This window comes from Macaca mulatta, chromosome 3, assembly GCF_049350105.2.
Source record: "Macaca mulatta isolate MMU2019108-1 chromosome 3, T2T-MMU8v2.0, whole genome shotgun sequence".
Taxonomy (NCBI): domain Eukaryota; kingdom Metazoa; phylum Chordata; class Mammalia; order Primates; family Cercopithecidae; genus Macaca; species Macaca mulatta.
The window spans coordinates 19876026-19897951 of NC_133408.1; the positions used below are offsets into that span (position 1 = coordinate 19876026).

Here is a 21926-nt window from a genome sequence, read left to right on the forward strand (position 1 = left end):
GGATGCTGAAAAGTCCTTTGAAAAAAATTCAACCTCCTTCATGTTAAAAACTCTCAACAAACCAGGTATTGATGGAACATATCTCAAAATAATAAGAGCTATTTATGACAAGCTCACAGCCAATATCATACTGAATGCACAAAAGCTGGAAGCATTCCCTTTGAAAGCTGGCACAAGACAAGGATGTCCACTCTGACCACTCATGTTCAACATAGTATTGGAAGTTCTGGCCAGGGCAACCTGGCAAGAGAAAGAAATATAGGGTATTTAAATAGGAAGAGAGGAAGTCAAATTGTCTTTGTTTGCAGATGACATGATTCTATATTTCAAAAACCCCATCGTCTCAGACCAAAAACTCCTTAAGCAGATAAGCAGGTTCAGCAAAGTCTCAGGAAACAAAATCAATGTGCAAAAATTACAAGCATTCCTATACACCAAAAATAGACAGGCGGAAAGACAAGTCATAAATGAACTCCCATTTACAATTGCCACAAAGAGAATAAAATACCTAGGGAAACAGTTAACAGGGGACGTGAAGAACTCTTCAAGGAGAGCTATAAACAACTGCTCAAGGAAATCAGAGAGGACAGAAACAAATGGATAAACATTCCATCCTAATGTATAGGAAGAATCATATCATAAAAATGGCCATGGTGCCCAAAGTAATTTGTAGATTCAATGCTGTTTCCATCAAACTACCATCGACATTCTTCACATAATTAGAAAAAAACTACTTTAAATTTCATATGAATCAAGAAAGGGCTCATATCGCCAAGACAAAAAGAACAAAGCTGATGGCATCATGCCACCTGACTTCAAACTATACCACAAGTCTACAGTAACCAAAACAGCATAGAACTGCTACCGAAACAGACATATAGATCAATGGAACAGAACACGGACCTCAGAGGTAACACCACACATCTACAAACATCTGACCTTTGAGAAACCTGACGAAAAGAAAGCAATAGGGAAAGGATTCCCTATTTAATAAGTGGTGCTGGGGAAACTAGCTAACCACATGCAGAAAACTGAAACTGGACCCCTTCCTTAAAGCTTATACAAAAATTAACTCCAGATGGATTAAAGACTTAAATATAAAACCCCAAGCCCTAAAAACCCTAGAATAAAACCCAGGCAATACCATTCAGGACATAGGCATGGGCATTGATTTCCAAGAAAATGCCAAAAGCAATTGCAATAAAAGCCAAAATTGTCAAATGGGATCTAATTAAACTAAAGAGCTTCTACAGAGATTCTACTATCATCAGAGTAAACAGGCAACCTACAGAATGAGAGAAAATTTTTGCAATCTACCCATTTGACACAGGACTATATCCAGAATCTATAAGATCCTTAAACAAATTCACAAGAAAAAAACAAATAACCCCATCAAAAAGTGGGCAAATAATATGAACAGATACTTCTCAAAAGAAAACATTTATGCAGTCAACAAACAATGAAAAAAGTTCAGCATCACTGATCATTAGAGAAATACCAATCAAAACCACAATGAGATACCATCTAACACCAGTCAAAATGGTGTCCTTATTAAAAACTCAAGAAACAATAGATGCTGGTGAGCCTGTGGAGAAATAGGAATGCTTTTCCACTGTTGGTAGAAATGTGAATTAGTCCAACCATTGTGGAATACAGAGTAGCAATTCCTCTAGGATCTAGAACCAGAAATATCATTTGACTCAGCAAACCCATTAGTGGGTATATACCTAAAGGAATATAAATCATTCTAATACAAAGACTCATGTGCATATATGTTTACTGCAGCAGTATTTACAATAGCAAAGACCAGGAACCAACTTAAATGCTCATCAGTGATAGACTGGATAAAGAAACTGTGGTACTTATACACCATGAAATACTATGCAGCCATAAAAAGGAATGAGATCATGTCCTTTGCGGGACATGGATGAAGCTGGAAGCCATTGTCCTCAGCAAACTATCACAGGAACAGAAAACCAAACATCACATGTTCTCATTCCTAAGTGGGAGTTGAACAATGAGGACACATGGACACAGGGAGGTGAACAAAACGTACCAGGGCCTGTTGGCAATTGGGGGCGAGGGGAGGGAGAACATTAGGACAAATAGCTAATGAATGTAGGGCTTAAAACCTAGAAGATGGTTTGATAGATGCAACATACCACCATGGCACATGTATACCTATGTAACCAACCTACACTGTCTGCACATGTATCTTGGAATTTAAGGTAAAAAAAAAAAAGTCAAAAAATAACAGATGCTGGCAAGGATGTAGAGAAAAGGCAACACTTATATATTGTTGGTGGGAGTGTAAATTCATTCAGCCATTGTGGAAAGCAGTATGGCAATTCCTTAATGTTCTGTAAAACAGAATTACCATTCCACACAGCAACTCCATTACTGGGTATATACCCAGAGGAATATAAATCATTCTACCATAAAGACATGCATGTGAATGTTTATTGCAGCACTATTCACAATGGCATGGCAAAGACATAGAATCAACCTAAATGCCCGTCAATGACAGATTGAATAATGTGGTACATATACACCATGGAATACTATGCAGCCATAAAAAAACAACAAGATCATTTCCTCTGTGGAAACATGGATGGAGCTGGAGGCCATTTTCCTTAGCAAACTAATGCAGGAACAGAAACCAAATACTGTATGTTCTCTCTTATAAATAAGAGCTAAATGAAAAGAACTTATAAACACAAAGAATGAAACAACAGACTCTGGGGTCTACTTGAGATGGGATGGCAGGAGAACAAAGAGGAGCAAAGGGATAACTATTGGATACTGCACTTAATACTTGGGTGATGGAATAATATGTACAACAAACCCCCATACTACATGTTTACCTATGTAACAAACCTTCACATACACCCCCAAACCTAAAATAAAAGTTAAAAAAAAATAAAACCTGAAGAACAGGGGATGGGACAGTGACTGCTATTTTAAAATATTAACCTACTGACATTATTTTGCTTAAGTATTGTACATGTACTATTTTGATAAAATTTTAAAATATTCATAAAGTTTTAAAATACATGTATTTACTTTAGATACAGGAGATATGAAGTGCAAATACTAGAAAAACACTAGGTAGAATTATTAGATAAAAGGATAAGTTGATAAAAAGAAGATGTAGCACATTGATGTGTAACTGGAGAGTGACTGGCTGGTTAAATGGGTAACTGGGAAAACTGGGAGATGAGAATCAGAAAAAAAAAATCTGTGGCTTATATCACTACATGCAAAATAAAAATAGTCAAATCATGTGGTCTAGGCAGCCTTTATTTATTCCCCTTTTTTGTAGAATAAATCTATTATAAAATGTATTATGCTACAGAAACAGTTCAATAAAAATTTAAACTAAGAGCAAGTCATTCACAGAGAACCAGAATTTTCATTGCATTCTAAGTATTTTATGTTAATATCTATTTTTGAAATTGTAACTTTGAGCTGACTTATAAATATACATGAGGAATCACCCAATAAAGACATTATTTATAAACAATTGGGAGAAAACTGTTTTTTTCTAATGTGAATAGACATTATTTATAAACAATTGGGAGAAAAATAATCTAACAGTAAATAATTGAAAAAAAAAACTATATAGTAGTTCAAATCTATGATGGACTATTACTTATCCAGATTAAAAGATTTTATAGTTCAGTGGCTTTTAAAAACCCAATAAAATCACTGGTAAAACAGGAAAAAGAGGTGAGGCACCAGCTTCAGATGATCTGTTTTGTTGTTGGAACCTGACATTTTTTGGTGGGTGAAGTATGACTCAGATTCTACTAGCCTGAACAACTTGCCTGCCCACTCTCAATACCACCAACTGTTTGCATTCAATGATTAGCATGAGAACATTTGTTTTATAAGAGAGCAAAAAAGAGATTTTTGTTTTTGTATTTATGTGGGACAAGAGAAAGAACAGGAGAATGGGAGATGTTACAGACATAATTTCCCTACTTAGTCTCTTAATTCGGAAATGAGTTTCTTGAAGACAGGAGTAAAACTATCAGTGCTATTCATGGCAAGGACAATGACTAGAACTAATAAAGTTGTTAAAGAGAGATACTGTTTAACTGCAACGTAAACAGAGTTCTTTGGCTGTCCAAGTGGCACAGGGTTTTAAAGAAGGCCATCTCCTCTTCCTTTGCATAGCATGTAGCAGCAATAGAGGATACTGGATATTTATGCTGCATCTGTAGAACGTAGGTGATTGCATGATAGCTAGTTGTAACAGTTGCATGGTCAAAGGGATTTCTGAGCTGAAGAGAAAGAAAGAAACACAGGTGGACAATGGCTGGTAACAGTAGTTGTATCAGTCAGGATAGGCAAGATTATGCTGAAGTAACAAAAACATCCCCTAGTCTCAGTAGATTAAAAAGCTAAGTATATTCCTTGCAGATCCTAAATGTTCATACTGTTTTGACAGGGGTGCTCTCCTCATCTGAGTTATTCAACTCCAGGTTGCTAGAAGCTTCATTTTGAGTTGTATCTTCAAACTTTCTGGAGCATGAGGAAAGAAGGCAGCTTGGTGAACTAGACACTGGCTCTTGTTTTCAGAGGCAGTGACATTTCACTTCTGCTCTTATTTCATTGACCAAGTCAAGTCAAGTAGCCCTACCTACTTTTATGGGGGACAAAAATTATGATTCTTCTATAGGTCTAGGAAACAGAATTATGGAAAAATTTGGCAATCAGCAATTGTTGCTTTCAGTTTTTCACAATAGCTAAGAGTGATTTTAAGAGCATATAGGGCATGCATTTTGAATTTCAGAAATAAAAGGGTAAGACTCTGATAACTCATGTTTTATCTGTTTACATTAGTGGGTTTCTTGTGAACATAATCTAGGTACACAAATACATATGCAGTCAAAAGTTAGCAAGACTTGGAACATTTGTGTTTTATATGCTTTTGAGATTTTGTTTAAATGAGAGTCCTATAGAAAAAAAGAGTCTAATTAGAGAATATTTTCTGAAATTAAAATGTTTGCATTATTATTTACATGAGAAATATCTTGATTCAAATTACAGTAGCAGGGCACGGTGGCTCATTCCTGTAATCCCAGCACTTAGGGAGACTGAGGTGGGTGAATCACTTGAGTTCAGGAGTTCGAGATTAGCGTGGCCAACATGGCGAAAACCTGTCTCTCCTAAAAATACAAAACTTAGCGGGGCATGCTGGCACATGCCTGTAATCCTAGCTACTCAGGAGGTTGAGGCACAAGAATAACTTGAATCCAATAGGAAGATGTTGCCGTGAGCCAGGATCGTGCCACTGCACTCAAGCCTGGGTAATGGAGTATGACTATCTCCAAAAACAAAACAAAACAAAGCAAAACAGAAACAAATTACAGTAGACACAGCATATTTAGACTTTTGTAACAACACGGTCTTAGTCAAGATCCCAATAGAAAACAGATGACATATTTATCTTAAATGAGGAGAGGCTGAGGAGAGAAGGAGTTAACTTGTATTCAGTTCAGCAGGATCTTATCCCAGCTCTGTATTACATTCAAATCAAATTAACTGAATATATGGCCAAGGTCTGAAATCCAAATGATGTGTGAAGTTATCAAGAGGGATGTCATTTCACAAAAAGTTATTTTAAAAGTGATTATTATCACTAAACATGTGAAAAGGGGCTTATGGTTGCTTTTCCTCTATTGGGAGCAAGAAATACAACCATGGTAAAATATAGATCTAATCACCAAAATTAATACAGTCATATATTCAGTGTGTACTGGAAACAGAACTCACATTACTTAACATCATAAGGTACTTATTTAAAATCCCAAAGTTGCTCTAAGGAAGGAAGCTGTAAAACAGCATAGAGTTTCTCAATCTTAAAGTTTCCCTGTTTAAAATTTATCCATGGCACAGAGTGAAGAGAAGGTATATTGCTATTCGAGGGTACATTTCCTGGGGAATGACGCTGTAGAAACCATAGACCAGTCTTTGAAGCACTTGTTACCAGCATTGAATTGATTCGAGGAAAATCCCTGATTTTTTCCTGTTGTATCCTACCTCAGGTCAGAGTTGCATTGTATGTTGAAATATTTCAGGCACTCAACAATTCCTTCATGTGAACAATGTATGAATGTAATCGTGTGTGAATACAGCAGTATTCCTGCCTCAGTTACTCTGTACTAAATATATATTGATCTTTGTTGCTTTTGTTGTTGTTCTGTGAATCCTATTTCAGACTATGTGTTTTCTTTTTTGGAAATAGGAAGACAAATTAGATTCATTTAATGTATTAGCCTGACTATGACTCCTGTTTGTATCAGAAGATTTTCCAATGCATGATTATTATGGAAAGTTTTATGAAACCGAAAGACTTTCTGGGAACTAATTGGCTGTTGCCACAATTTCTATATTTTTATAACCAGTGTCTGGGTACTTTTTTGCTTTGATATTATTATTTGGATGGAAAATGATGCAAAAAATATCAAATGTTTCTTTCTATTGCTTAAATGACTGCCAGATATTAGGCAATGGTTAGAATGTACTTCCTTTGGAAAAAAAAAAAAAGGCACAGACAGTGCTCAAGTAATCATTACCACAAAATAAAGAATATTAGTTCCATCACATCCTTAAGCAAACACATCTGAAGTTCAAACATATTTTAGAAAAGCACTACAGTTCAGGGAGCAACACACATCTTTCTTCTTTGTACTATTGTGATATGCAAAAGATACACATTTCTAATATTTTTGGATGCCACAATTGCCATTCAGTTTTATAGAAACACTTGTCAGAGATGTACTTGGAAGGACTTACATTCTCTAATATATTTGAAAAATGCATTCCCCTAATACAACAGCTGGACAGAGTCCAGAAAGTTGGAAACTCAAGTCCCTCAGTAGAGACCATCAAAAGTTTATCCAAATGAGAAATAGCACATGTGGCTGAATCACCTCTTTACCTTCATGGAATAATCACTTGGAAGGAAATCTCCCTGGATACTCCAAAAGCTTTTTGAAAAGATGTTTTTCCTCAGGAAATTGTTTTAATCTCTGAAACAGAAAGTCAAGTTCACCACACCATCTTCCACACCCTACGAGGAACTACAGTGTCGCCAGTGCTACACCCTTTCCCCCTACTCTCTGAGGTTTTGGAAACAAATTCCAAGGCTCTGAAAATATTCAATCTCTTCTTTAAAAAATCCAAAGGAATCTCTAACTTCCTAAAAAATATCATATATCCACTCTTGCCTAAATATCAATCAAAAGTGTATGCAGAAGTCATAAAAACAAGAAAAAGCTCCAGGAAGACGATGCTTCAGCAATTATCACAGAAAACCCATCCCTGTGACTTACAGGGTGGCCGTCTGTGTCTGCCAGAGGGAACACGAGGTGATAAGCTATGAAAAACTGTTCCCAAGACTTTTGTAACTGTTTTCAGATGGGTATTTGTGAAAAGTACAAAAAAGTGGACCCTCCTCTCAAAATTTGCTCTTAACATTAACTTGGACTTGAAGTATAGCCACTGCAGTATTTCACAGGACACATGACAGTCTATATAGTGGTTGAAAAAAACATATTATGCTATTTGAAACTCTAGACAGGTCTAACACTCTGTGCCAGAGATTCGCTGATAAATCCACATCGAGATGTTTGCTTCCTACCAATGTGATCTTGTTGATGAAAGCATAATGGAACAAAAGTAAGCCCCAAACACAAGGCGGTAGCATGGGAGAGTGGATCTCAAGAATGGCCCTGTGGGGACAACTGAAGAATGTAGACAATGGAAAATCACAGTGGGTTTTGGAAAGAGCCACAAATGGTATCATCTTAAGTTATTATTATATCACATCCATTAATTAAAGCAAAAAATATTTTATTCTGAGGTTTTGTTCTAATGTATCAATAGCTAGAAATCTGGAACTATAGGTAATCCATATCATTTTGTCTTGAAGAATGTTCAAAAATAAGAGGCTGCAATGATATACTTGCACCTATTTATCCATTCGTTCATTAGTACTACTATAGGAAGAGATAGGAAAAATATTCGATGAAAAATAAATAAACGATAAAAAATGTCAGTTGGTGACAGGTTCTGTGGAAAGGAAAATGAACTGGAGTAACATGACATTGAATAGGTGAATGTATACTTTATATTAGGTAGACAAATAGAATTCCTAGATGATGATGAGCAAACTGAATCTGAAGAACATCAGGGAGTCAATGACAATCATGGAACGCACCCTCCATAAGGAAGAAACCATGTCTAAGGGTTGGAATGAGCTTCTTATTCAAGAAGCAACAAGGACAGTCTGGGAGGAGGAGAACTGGAAGGGAGCACAGTGGAAGTGCTTTTTCAAAACATTCCTGAAAAATTGGAAGTATCTGCAGACTTCTCACCATAATGCACTTAAAAATCAACCAATGAACCACCACCATCAATGACGGTAACAAAAACAAGATATGTCCAAGATTAAAACTAATCAGCTGGATTCAAAACTATAAAGCACAGAAGCAAAAAAGAAAAAATAAAGAAATTATTTGGTGAAAAAGGATTGGAATCCATACAATGAAACTAAGATCATTATTGGGGCTGGTCATAATCTTGATTTAAGCAACATCCTATCCTTTCTAGTTTTCAGATTTTTAATTTAATTCAAAGATGATTTTTTTAAGTCTAATTATTTCCAGATGAGCTCATCTGATATCAGCATCTTGGAAAAGTTAATCAAAACAGGCCTTGGATCTGAACTTCCATGTTACAGCGTAGGTTGCTCAAATTTTTGTCTATTACATTCCACAGTTCTTTCTAAATATTTCAATTTTGCCATCTCTAGGTTAGGCCATATTTTTTTTCTTATCCATTTATTCTAACAGTTCCAACAATTAGCGAATTCAAGAATGTGATGGGCAGAATGTCTTCCTAAAGATGTTCACTCCCTGAACCTGTGAATATATCATATTAAATAGCAGAAAAATCGTCTGTAGATACAATTCAAGTGAATTATGTAAAAATAGGGAGATTATTTTGGATCATCCAAGTGAACCCGATCTGATCATATAAGCCCTTAAAAGCAGAGAATGTCCTCTGTTTGGAGGCAGAGATAAGGAGAAGTCAGAGAGATTCTAAGTGTGAAAAGAATTTGATACACTTTGCTGACTGAGTCATCAAGCCACATGCAAAGATTAGAGGAGGCCCCTAGGAAGCTAAATGCAAACCCCATCTGACAGCCAGCAAGGAAGTTGGAACCTTGATCACCAAAACAAGAAGAAACTGGATTCTCTCTACAACCAGAATGAGCTTGGAAATGGATTCTCTTCAGAAGCTTTCAGATAAAAACCCTGGCATGACAGCATCTTGACACTGGCCTTGTGAGACCCAGAGTAGAAGATCCGGTTGGTCCCACCTGACTTCTGACCTGCAGAACTGTGCGATAATAAATTTGCACTTGTTAAACGTCTAGCAATAATTTGTTACAGCAGCAATAGAAGAGTCATTAAAAGGATTTAGTGATTTTAAACATTCCTTCCCATCATTAAAAAAAGATTAGTGGGAGATGAGGGGCATTAAAGCTCTCAGCACTAAATGGAGGCTTTCTGCTGTGTGCCTTCAGAAGAACATTAAAGAACACCAAAAGGAAAAGAACTTCAGCAAGAATCTGAGTAATTTTTTGGAGTTGTTTATGTTCAGAACAAATGTCCACAGAAATCTTCACTCCCAGAGTGTGGCTAAAAGATATCTACATCAAAGAGGGTAATTACTTTGCTCTCATTAAAAACAATAATGGCAACGTCATATAACCTAAGCTCCTATCTTGGTCCAGTTATTTTCCATAAGTGAGTCATTGTCAATGCATTCCAACTCTTTTTTTCTCACTTTTTAAAAATCACACTTTAAGTTCCGGGGTATATATAGAGAATGTGCAGTTTTATTACATAGGTATACATGTGCCATAGTGGTTTGCTGCACCCATCAACCTGTCACCTACATTAGGTATTTCTCTGAATGCTATTCCTCCTCTAGCCCCCCATCCCTCAGCAGGCCCTGGTGTGTGATGTTCCCCTCCCTGTGTCCATGTGTTCTCATTATTCAACTCCCACTTATGAGTGAGAACATGCGGTGTTTGGTTTTCTGTTCTTGTGATAGTTTGTTGAGAATGATGGTTTCCAGCTTCATCTATGTCCCTGCAAAGGACATAAGCTCATCCTTTTTTATGGTTGCATAGTATTCCATGGTGTATATGTGCCACATTTTCTTAATCCAGTCTGTCATTGATGGACATTTGGGTTGGTTCCAAGTCTTTGCTATTGTGAATAGTGCCGCAATAAACATGTGTGCATGTGTCTTTATAGTAGAATGATTTATCCTTTGGGTATATACCCAGTAATGGGATGGCTGGGTCAAATGGTATTTTTAGTTCTAGATCCTTGAGGAATCGCCACACTGTCTTCCACAATGGTTGTACTAATTTACATTCCCATCAACAGTGTAAAAGTGTTCCTATTAACTCTTAAATTGAAATTTAAAAAATGTCAATTCTCTGACAAACTCACCTTTTTTTCCCAAGTAAAACAATAAGCAAATCTTTCATTTCAACCTAAAACTAATCTACTACAATGCATTGGTTTTTCCTTTTAATACCTTCAAAGATTGTGATAAAATAAAAGCTAGAAATTTGTATTTAACTTCTTTTCAGCTTGCTTTTTCTTGCCATTTAGTGAGACTGCTATAGCACTTCTATTTACTCTTTAAACAACTCTGTCTGATGCCACAGTAATTTATAAAAATAAAAAGAAAATTCCAGAAATTAAGTTTTTTAATCCTACAATGGGAAAATGTTTTATTATTTTTAAATGCTAAAGTAATATTCTAAAATAAGAACAAAAATATATCTTGTCTCCAAATGAAATGAGTTTTAGAAAGTTGGTTTGGCATTATGTCAATGTTTAATTTACCATGTTCTTTTGAGTAAAATTTCCCATTCTTTTTACATTTCAAAACTATATATTTCAGCTAGGCAATTATTCTTTTATGCATTTTTGTCAAATACGATTCTCTTCTGCTGCAATCTCCTGAAATAATAGGTAACATTAAAAAATATTAATAAAAGGCCGGGTGCAGTGGCTCACGCCTGTAATCCCAGCACTTTGGGAAGCCGAGGTGGACGGATCGCTTGAGTTCAGGAGTTCAAGGCCAGCCTAGCCAATATGGCAAAACCCCATCTCTACTAAAAATACAAAAAAGTAGCCAGGCTTGATGTTGCACACCTGAAGCGCACTCAGGAGGTGGAGGCAAGAGAATCACTTGAACCCAGGAGGCGGAGGTTGCAGTAAGCTGAGATCATATCACTGCACTCCAGCCTGGGCAACAGAATGAGACTCCATCTCAAAAAAAAAAAAAAAAAAAAGTATTATTAAATAATTATTATTTGGGGTATGAAAGTGTATAGAACAACAGTGTTTTAACTTAAGCTTTGTAGGCTCCTCAGATATCTTTGATTTTTAGATAGCCAAAGAGTCAGTAAATAATTCTATAGTATCATAAATTGATAGTTATAATTTTTATTGTTTTTGTTTTCTGACTATGGTTCTAATTCTTAATTAAGAAACAAATGTCTATATATAGTAAAATTAAGAACTTACTCTATAATTTTCTTGGACTATTAATTATGTTTTCATTCATTAATTTGTTCATTAAATGCATTTAGCAAGTACTTTGAGCATTTATTGTATGGTAGGCTCTGTTCTAAATTCTGGGGCTACAGCAGAGAGAAAACATGAAAAAACTTCATCTTCATTGGCGTCACACTATAATTGGCAGGGAATATCTAATGAGTGTTACAGTGTAGCTCAAAAAAGGTTATACATTTATATTTTTATATACTTGCCATATTTTAAGTTCACTTCGAATTGTGGCAATTTTTATGTGTCATCTTTTTAAAAATAAAATTACACCCCTTTCCCCTTTTAAATTTGTCATGAAAAAACAAAGCAAAAAATGAAAACCAAAAACATACATAAAAATTAACCCACATTATAGTAGGAACAACTTGCAAACTGCTTAACTTGAATGAGCAAATATGTTTTTTTTTTTTTTTTTTTTTTTTTCCATTTTACAGCTGGAAAATGAGGAGCAGGCAAATGTTAAGTAACTTGCCTGAGGTCACTCAGTAAGACTCAGTGGTGTCTGGGCTCTAACTCAGAAGTTCCCGATTCCCTGTGGCTGGGCCACAAGTTCATAGCCGCTGGCTCACAGCAGCTTCCGGAACAGAACGAAGTTTTCCTGTAAGCCCTAGAGAGTGTTACGACGCCACATCAACCTAAATGCATTCAGGAACCAGGCTACAAGGAAGGCCAGCAACCGCAAGTTCTTATTGCTTTAACCTTCCACCCACATTGAGGAAACTCACCTCCACCTAAGTTTTGCCAAAAGAAGGAAGCAGGAAAGATAACTCTGGGGAAAATATTGTAGCCTAATATCCATGGATAAAAACTCCAAGTGGGAAAATTAACTTTTTTGTTTGTTTGTTTCCTGCAGTAGAAGTCCTGAAATTAAATTCAGCATTCCTGGCAGTGGGTGTCCGACAAATATTTCTGCTTTTTCACAATCCCAAATCAAAAAGTACTAACTCGAAGTGAAAATTAGAGCCAGGTCAGTGAATGGCTGTGACTCTGTAGACCTAAATGCTTAATATGCTATAGACTTCGACAGTTAAGTCTGGGAGGTTGAAGACAAATCAGCTTGGATCCAGGTACAGCTAAATCAATTCCAAATACTCTGGGCCACAAAATGCAGGGTTTTCTGTCTTGATGGATTGCAGTACACTTGGGTGGGCTCAGAAACTATGAGAGAAAAACAAAATTAAATGCTTTTAAATTGACTCAAGCAGCTGGATTGCTAATATTCAACACATGAGAATAATGATACTTGAAACTTACATTGCAAAAAAAGAAACATAAAACACAAAACATAACAACCATATTCAAAGGGCTTGATCCTGCAGGGAGAACAGAACTTGCCGTTGAGATCACTGAGTTGTCACGACGACATTAAGAAAAATTGAATAAACATTGTTTTCTAGTGAGACATGTGGTTCATTAGTTTATAATGCCTCCTTAACCTTAGTTCTACTGTGCAATTAGACTTCCAACATACAGAGATCTGTTTGACAGATATTGAAATGTTGAGATATTGTAATTTAAAGTGTATCTTCAGTGTGCACAGCACTGTTTCAGGTGCTAAGAAAACAGCAGTGTACAAGAAACATCCCTATCCTCGTAAAGCTTACCTATAAATCGTGCCAAAACCAAAGCCAGGTAAGATGACGCAGATCATACCTCTCAAGACAATGAGGTCAATGGTGGTTCCAGAATTTCTATATCTAAGACTCTAACTTAGGGATTTTGTGATGGGAAGTGTTGAACAGGTTATCTTAATGCTATATAGGTGCATAGTGATTTCAAATGCTCCATATAAAATGTACACTTAGTTTAGGTAGTTGGGGGAGGAAGTTACTGATAGAGATTAAAGAGGTGAAGAGGGGTAAAGATTCCTAAAAATTGCCCTGAGTTTATTGCCAAATATATTCAGTTATTTCAATAATTTCCCTGACTAGATAAATATTCTATAAATTATTTTTTAAAGGGTTTCCTCTGTGAATTAAATTGAAATAGAGGAAAAACATTCTTCAACCAATTATATTGCCTGTTCTCCTTTACTTCCATAAAAACAGAAACACCACTTTCTAGGAGAGCTAAAATAGTATAATTGAAAATCTTGTTTCATGTATTTATTCATCTCCTATATAGAATCAAATTATAGTATCTCCTGCTTGCTTTTTAGCTCTCATCACACACATCACCTTAGGTCAAGATGGCTGTAGATGTCAGTTCATCTGTCTCTCTTACTACTCTTTCACTGCATGTATCTTGTTCCACAAATTCTGAAATACAATACTAACCTCATCCCTGAGTGTTTCTGTTCAGGACACTTCACTAGTGATGATAGGATGCATTGGATCTAAACTCTACTGTCTGGCACTGATTTACTGAAACACACTGCCCATTGCACATATGTGTTCCCTGCTTCATCTGGGTCCCCTTTATTCTTTCACAACCGCCTGGAATATGTTCCACAGCACTGCCTTCCTCCCTCTCTTCTTTCCTCCTTTTTCTTTCTTTCTCTCTTTTTATTTCTCTCTCTCTTCCTTTTTTTCTCATTTCCTCTTACCTTCTTCCATTTTTTTCCTTGTTTCTTGTCCTTTTCTCTTCCCTTTCTCATTTTCTTTTCCTTCCTTCCATCTTTTGTTCCTTTCTTCTTTTTTTTTTAATTCCCTCTCTCCCTTCCTTTCTCTCTTTCTGTATTCCTTTTTCTTTTGTCTTCATCAAGGTCAACCTCATGTTCTAATTCATCTTAAATAGGCTTAGCATCAATCAGACTGGTTAAAAGTAAGGAAAGAAAGACCTTATACTACTGGTTTTTACCTTTGGGGTGTGGCAAAAATCTGAAAGATCAATAACATACTCAACTAGGCAACAGCTACTGAAATTGAAGACACATGTGGTCTATGAAAAGATAGTGCCATTTTTAAGAATGTATCTTACAAACATGTACTCACACATGTGTACAATAAGGAACATAGTGGGTATTCTTTGTAGCCATTTTCTTTTCCTAGTCAAGGTTTGGACAGTGGTTATCCATCAAAAACAACTACTTAAATAAATATTACACTTAGATTGTCATCTGAGTAAATAGCATGATGTATGTTTGTGTTTACTTAAACAAATAAATAATATTAAATATGATGATTAACCAGGGAAAAAATCTTTCAATATTAAAGTAGAAGGATAAGTAAGATATATTGATTGCAGAATAAAAGAAAGCAGCCAGGTTCTAAAAGTTATATATATATGTCACATAATATAATATATATAAAAATATGTGTCACATAATATAATATATAAACCATGTCATGTAATATAATATATGTCAAATATATAAACTATATGCCATATAATATATATAAAATATATGTCATATAACATAATATATAAAATATATATCATATATGTGAGTGTGTACTGTAATTTTGTAATAAAATGGAGAAACTAAGAGTGTATATTCAACTTTACTCATATAACCATAGATATATTCTGAAAGAGTCTATAAGAAGTTAAAAATATCACCACTAAAGAAGGGAATTATGGCAAGGATAAGAGGAAACCTTTTTATTAAATGCCCTTTTGAAATTATGAAATTGTAAAACTTGCTGTTGAAAGAGAATTTTTTTTCTTACTAAATATTGCCACTAAATGATTTTCCTTGTAACCTTATATTCCAGTAACTTAAAAGTAACCTATTCTTCACTGCTAAACACTAAATGTTATTTCAGTGCGATGATGACCAAGGAGTGATCCATAACTCTTTGTCTCATTTTCAAGAGTTACATGTTCTATTGTCTGGAAAGGTTTCCAGCCTCATTTAAGTGATTTGTAGTGTGACTCCAGTTCTGACAGGATGTGGCATGCAGCGTGACAGCAGACTTTCCATGTTTCGAGGACCATCGCATTCATATCCGAGAATCCACCACATGTCAGTGAATATTTCTTAATGTCGGTACTTTTATTTTTCAGAATTACCGAATACTGACGATGCATTAGTGCCTCTGAAAATTCCCAAAACCCATAATGATTGTAAAGTGTTTCCAAAAGAAAATATAAGTGGTGACATAGCTTCCATTATACTTATGGTTCTAAAAGGTAATGCATATATTGTTATTAATTTTAGATTTCAGAAATAAACATTGTTCCTGATTATGAAGAAAAGAAAACTTGTTCACTGCACAGTTTTTCTTTCATTTTTGTAAATACTCTTAAAACAACATAAAGATTCTATTGAATGAATATGCTGCACGTCTGATTACTTGTATTTCATATATATTAAACATACACTTCTTGAAGATAAATCTTGTTTGTTTTTCAATTTCCACTAAAAGATTCATCCTAAAGTTTGAATCCCTCTAGCAAACTTCCACAGCATGTATCCTTTTGTTTGCCATTATATAAACACTGGGAATATTTACTGAATGGAAACCAAACCACAAAGTTCTGTGCCAACTTCAAAAAGAAATTAACTCACAGAAGCCTCAGTATATATGGTTTTGCATATAATTTCTTTTGAGTAACTCATGCTCCCGTTCACACCTCACTGCAGTAAATTCACGTGTCTCACTGATGCAACAAATGCATTCATGCAGCAAAACAAAACATGACACATTTCTTTAAATGGGGGCAGGCCACTTTTAAAATGAGAAAAATATTTTGGAATTATTTGCTTTGTTGTTTTACCAAAGTTGAAATGAAAGGACATTAAGCAATATCTATATCTTAATATTGTTTTTTTGAGTTGGGGTCTCCCACTGTCACCCAGGCTGGAGTGCAGTGTTATGACCACAGCTCATTGAAGCCTCAAACTCCTGGGCTCAAATGATCTTCCCACCTCAGCCTCCTGAGTAGCTGGGACTACAGGCACATGCTGCTACACCAAGCAAATTTTCTTATTTTTAGTTTGTAAAGGCAAGGTCCCACTTTAATGTCCAGGCTGGGTTCCAATCAATCCTGACTTCAAGTGATCCCACTGCTTTGGTCTCCCAAAGTGCTGGAATTACAGGCATGAGCCACCATGCCCAGCTATTTTGAGCATAATGAAAGGCATGTGATGCTAATATGCCCTCATGAATAATGCAAACTTGAAAGGTAAATTTTACCGCTAATCTGATGATTTTATCATAAATTGCTTTTCCTTTTGCTTGCTAATATTTAAAATAATTTTAAAAGTTATAAGGGAATATGTTTAACCCTGTATTTCTTGTGACTAGTCTTTTTTAACCCATATTAAGAAATTTAGATTATCCTATCTAAATCTAATTCTTCTGTCTCGCTCCTTAATAGTAAATTTGTTGATGCTGCTTCTACCTATAGCTTAAAGGTTGATTTCAGAATTTCTAAACACAGATGCATCCAAACAACATTGTTCCTTTTAAAGACATAAAAGTAATTTATCTTTCTAATATGTAAAATCTTTTTGTATTTTAGAAGATTGATGACACTTTGAGAATCTTCTGTAGCGGATACAGGATACAATCATGAGGGGGGCTATGCTCACGTACCCTGGCCAGATTTCAGGCTGCAATTGAAGTCATGCTCTTAAGAAAAGGGATTATTTGGCCGGGCGCGGTGGCTCACGCCTGTAATCCCAGCACTTTGGGAGGCCGAGGCGGGCGGATCACGAGGTCAGGAAATCGAGACCATTCTGGCTAACACGGTGAAACCCTGTCTCTACTAAAAACACAAAAAAATTAGCCGGGCGAGGTGGTGGCGCCTGTAGTCCCAGCTACTCCGGAAGCTGAGGCAGGAGAATGGCGGGAACCCGGGAGGCAGAGCTTGCAGTGAGCCGAGATCCGGCCACTGCACTCCAGCCTGGGCGACAGAGCAAGACTCCGTCTCAAAAAAAAAAAAAAAAAAGAAAGAAAAAGAAAAGGGACTATTCTTCCTTTAACTTCCTGCAAATATGTTAAAGAGTAATAACTTCTGAAGTTTTCATTCCTGTAGAATCATTCTTTTTAAATATTTCAGTTGAAGGATCCTTTAGCCTTGGTGGTAGCAGCCTCAGCAGATTTGGTCATATAACTCTGTACTCTCATTCTAACTGGGACCAATTTTGCCATCATAGCTAGAGTATCATCTCCCTGTAGATCTCTTCTCTCAGACAAACTATTATTTGGCAGTTTGCTTCTGCAAACTAGAGAGACCCACTCCTGCGATGGCTCTTAACTGCCCGGCTTCATGGCCATAGGCTCGTTCTGGCACTCAGCAGTCCAGTTCACCAAAGCTGTACCTCCTCTGCTCACATAATCAACTGACAGATACCAGATACTACTGTACCTAAATATCTCTAGAATGGCCCAGTCTCCACTGGAAATAACCAAAACAGGATTTCAAAAAGTTTTATGACCCAGAGATTGCTAGCTATTTGACTAAGAGCTTCCGAAATATAATATGAAAGAATGGTGGTCCATCCCCAGAGCTCCTAGTGCCTGAGATTTCCACCAGATTCAGATAGTTGGTCAATCCAACTTCAACTGAAATAATTGTCCAAAGCCAATAACTAGTGTATCATCTCTTGGCTCTCATCAGTACATTGAAAACAAACCATTCAAGAAATTATCAAGATTTTGGGAATACATGCAGGCCAAAAAAAAAAAAAAGACATGGAATCTTTAGAAATTGGAGTTGGTTATAATGGTTGTAGACTTCACGTCACTATGTACAGCAGAAGCTCAAGAAAGCTTAAATGACCAGAACTCTTCTAGAGAATTGCCAGATTTGTATGTTGACTATTGAAGCATCGAGATAGGCAAATTTATAAATAAATAAACATAGCTCTTAGACTAGTAAACTTGTTCTCATTTGTTTGGTTATTTTTAGAGACAGAGTCTCACTATATCAACTGGCTGGAGTGCAGAGACAACATAGGTATGAACATACTGTAATACAGCTGTGAACTCTTGGGGTCAAACAGTCCTCCCAGCTCAGCCTCCTGAGTAGCTGAGACTACAGGCACATGCCACAGCACCTGGATGATTTCATCCCTTTTAAAATAATTTAGAAATTCTGTAAATCTTAGCTGAACCCTCTGGATTCTGGTTCTTCCCTCTGAGCTGTTTTCCTTTTCCCTAAGAACCAACCGATGTCAGCAGCTAAAGAGTTTTCTCATCCAGTTTTCTTTTCAAAGATATTTGGTGGCCGGGAAACCCATTTTCAATTTGAGGACTTCTAGCTCCTTGGTCCGAACTGGCTTCAATTCGCTGGTAAATTCTTTTGAAGATTTCGTGGAATTTCTAAACAGTGGATTATACTTTAATTCATTAGAAAAAATAAAAATAAAAAAATAAAGCCATATCTACACTTGCTTTCCAAAAAGCTCACTCTCTACTTTGGGCAAGTGTTGGGCTGATATGGGACTAGGTCTAGAGAGTGTTGGAATCCGTTCTCCCAGTTGGAGATGGTCTATCAGATTTAAAATCTTACTGAGCTTTAAAGAGTCTCACATCCATGTTTGAATAACTTTTGGCCACCGGTCTCATTTGTTTTAAGAAACTTTTAGCCACTTTTGAAACTAAGGATAGAAGAAATGTTGTCTTTCTGTCCAACCAGTCCCTGTATGTTTCCTCAAAATTCTGATCACAAAATAAATAATTCCTTCAGCTCATCTCTTTTGCTTCATTTCTTATTAAAGGAAACAAAATAAGTCAAATGACACTGTCCATGTTCTACCTGGCAAATAATCTTGGCAAAATTTATCAGGTAATTTTGCCAGCTGTCTTGGTGTCATCATCTGAATCTCCCAGGGTAGCTTTTTTTCTGCTCTCCCAGTCTCCCCAAATAATATTGTTCTCTGCCATTTTTCCAGACCTCAGCCAATAACTAGCCAATCAACAACGGCAGGTACTTAGTTACATGTCAACTGTCTACAGATGTATGAGTGAGCCCAGCAAAAACCAGCAGAAAAAACTGTATTACTGAGCCCAGCCACAATGGCAGATTACACACATTTGTGAGCTAAATATTAATAGTTGTTTTAAGCATTCAGTTTTGTGGCAGTTTGTAACAACACACCAATTGAGAACCAACAAATGTATTCTAGAAAAATTATTCTCATGTGCCCCACTCCAACACTTCCAGCTCTGAACTAAAGAGTGTGGTTTAAGTATGCTCAGTTTCTTTTCTCAAACATACCAATTAGTTAAGTCATACTATCCCCCATGGAGAAAAATGAGTTATAATTGGAGAGGAAGCCAGGAATATTGTTCAAACTGAAATTCTCTTCAAATAGAAACATGAGGATGAGAAAATGGAGATACCTTATCAATAATATTCATAAGATATGAATAGCTCAGTTAAAATTAGGCTGAAGAATATGAATTCACAAAAGAAAGAAAGATTAACAATAAATACACATTTCAGTTTAGCAGACGTATTAGAAGTACCACAAGTGTGAGCATCAGTGTACAATCTGCATTTGGTAGCCTCACAATCCCTTTCTTGTTGGCCCTGATCTACGTTAGGTAAAGAAGGTGCAATCCTTTGATTTCTTAGGTCTGAGTAATCAGCGCAGCCCAAGACCTGGGTATCAATGACTTCTGCCAAGTCATGGAGCCTGAGAGGTCAATCAGAGCATTTCCATTTGAAGTGGGAATGGATACTGAGTGGTTCAAATAACTTATGCCCACTAAAACATCCCTAACAAGAAATGAATTAAAATGAAACATATTCAAAATGGGACAGCAAACATATTAAAAATGATGAAATACAATTATTCTATTTTTGTTTTTTCAGACAGATTCTCATTCTGTCACCCAGGCTGGAGTGCAGTGATATGATCGTAGCTCACTAGAGCCTCAAACTCCTGGGCTCAAGTAATCCCCCTACCTCAGCCTCCCAAGTGGCTGGGACTACATGTATGAGCCACCATGCCTGGCTAATTTTTTAATTTTTGTAGAGACAGAGTCTTGCTATGTTGCCCAGAATGGGCTTTAATCCCTGAGCCCAAGCAATCCTCCCATCTTGGCCTCCCAAAGTGCTAGGATTATAGGTATGAGCTATGGCACTCAGCCTAATTATGTTTTATAGAATCATACAAAAACAGGGTTATTGAAATCTTTACTCATGTCCAACAAAGCTACAGATGCTAATTATTTGTAATATTTTAAATTATAGAAATTCCTTATGCTCTGATATTAACATATATATTTCTAGAGTTTTTCCAACCAAAATTAAAGAAAAAATATATATACACATATATATCTGTATTTTAAAATAATATAGCTATACATATATTAATATACACAGAAACAGATATAACCTCATATATATTTAAAAACAATTTGTTATCCAAGTTTTAAGAACTTTAATACTAAATGCACTTACATTGTTTATGTACATGTTCTAATTTTTATAGTTGGTGTGTGTGTGTTTATATGTATGTGTATATAGCATTTAAGTTGTATACACAGATTGACAATCAAAGCCTAGTATTAAAGAAGAATCCCATAGAATTGACTTCATTTAAAGCTTTAACTTCTCACAGTTGCTATGATGTACTGCTATGAAAATGTATCATTAAAGATGTGTCATAGACACAGTTTCATGGTTAGTAGCTCATAATTATATACTTAAAAGCGAGGCATACTCATGGAATGCATTCTAACTTCACTTCTTTTTACATGCAATAGGAATGTGTAAAACACCTTATAACTTATAGTTCTTTGATATAGATGACTCATAATAAACACAACTAACTAAAATATCATTTATAAGTCAAGGAATGTGTAAAACACCTTATAACTTATAGTTCTTTGATATAGATGACTCATAATAAACACAACTAAGTAAAATATCATTTATAAGTCAAGTGGTGTAAACTAGAAAGTGAAACTTTCAGATATGACATTTTCTCTATAGACGAAGAATGGTGCATTTAGCCAAAGAATGAATGGGTCATATTTCATCTAATGGATGTGGTAAACTTGTAATAATATCAAATAACCACTGTGTGATTCATGTCAGAAATATAGTTTCATTGCATTAAGAGCTACTGTGGCTAATGCCATGCTGTGATCATGCCACTGCACTCCAGCCTCTGCTACAGAGCAAGACCTTGTTTCTAAAACAATAAAATAAAATAAAATAAAATTTTTGTGGGACCTAAAGATGTTTCTAGAACTATATATATGTTTCCATTAAAGTAGAGGTAATTTATCCAGTGGATATTTTGTTTCTTCAATAATTTAAGTACTCCAATAAGTAATTTTGATGAAGTAATTAAAGTCCCAAATTATACACCGAAAAAATAAATACATGGAATATATAGGACAGAAT

General features: G+C 35.8%; 1 long non-coding RNA gene across 3 annotated transcripts in view; it reads right to left on the reverse strand.

Annotated features, from left to right (window-relative positions):
- LOC144340131 (uncharacterized) overlaps positions 1-21926 on the reverse strand; it is a 322018-nt gene that overhangs the window by 20358 nt on the left and 279734 nt on the right. Inside the window, exon 3 of one of the 3 annotated variants that reach the window (XR_013415852.1) lies at positions 12398-12830. The exons of the other annotated variants lie outside the window; for them this stretch is intronic. This is a non-coding gene — a long non-coding RNA (uncharacterized LOC144340131). The remainder of the gene's footprint in view (positions 1-12397; positions 12831-21926) is intronic. 3 annotated transcript variants of the gene reach the window in all.